This window comes from Triticum dicoccoides, chromosome 3B, assembly GCF_002162155.2.
Source record: "Triticum dicoccoides isolate Atlit2015 ecotype Zavitan chromosome 3B, WEW_v2.0, whole genome shotgun sequence".
NCBI classification, from domain to species: Eukaryota; Viridiplantae; Streptophyta; class Magnoliopsida; order Poales; family Poaceae; genus Triticum; species Triticum dicoccoides.
This window is the reverse complement of record NC_041385.1, coordinates 105,173,273-105,173,838: the sequence shown is the minus strand read 5'-3', so window position 1 is coordinate 105,173,838 and position 566 is coordinate 105,173,273. Positions and strand designations below refer to the sequence as shown.

General features: G+C 42.6%; 1 protein-coding gene across 1 annotated transcript in view; it reads left to right on the top strand.

The window, feature by feature from the left end:
* The window catches only part of LOC119275033 (F-box protein At5g49610-like), a 4,718-nt gene extending 4,188 nt beyond the window's left edge, over positions 1-530 (top strand). Inside the window, exon 2 of the transcript XR_005135423.1 lies at positions 408-530. The gene's annotated coding sequence lies outside the window, so the exon portion shown is untranslated. The remainder of the gene's footprint in view (positions 1-407) is intronic.
* Positions 531-566: the final 36 nt, after the last annotated feature.

Here is a 566-nt window from a genome sequence, read left to right as displayed (position 1 = left end):
GGGGGGGGCTCACTGTTATGTGGTTTCATGGAAAAATCAATGCTTGATTCGATACTCTTTTAGGTTGACGAGAGTATCTGTATGTGGTGATGCTCAAATTGCCAAGTTATTATGGTGCGCATTTGAATATATGCTAACACCCGTTTTGAAAAGAAAAAATGCTAACTGATCTGTCTCATGTCTCTGTTTTCTTGAATGAGAAAACTGACTTCGCTGTGTTAATTAGGACAGGTTGATGCTATCTTTTGTCTGTGTGTGCGATTGTTCTTCCCTTGTATGACCTCTTAGTCTGGTGCTTATATTTTGTACTCCTAGTAGAAAATGCTGGCTACATTTTCACCCACTTGTGAATTCTGTTTCTGCAACTGAATCCTTGAACATAAACTTTGCCTCCTTGTTCAATGTAGGCTTTGTCAATTTTGCAATGCCTCTTATGGCAAGAGGCAGGGTGTAGATTTGCTTACCAGTGGCGCGTGGAACTGCTGCACATTGCGGCTGGGCTTGGAACAGGGTATGAATTCTTTTTCGTAATGCTCGCTGGCGTCGATGCTTCACCCCCTGTACTG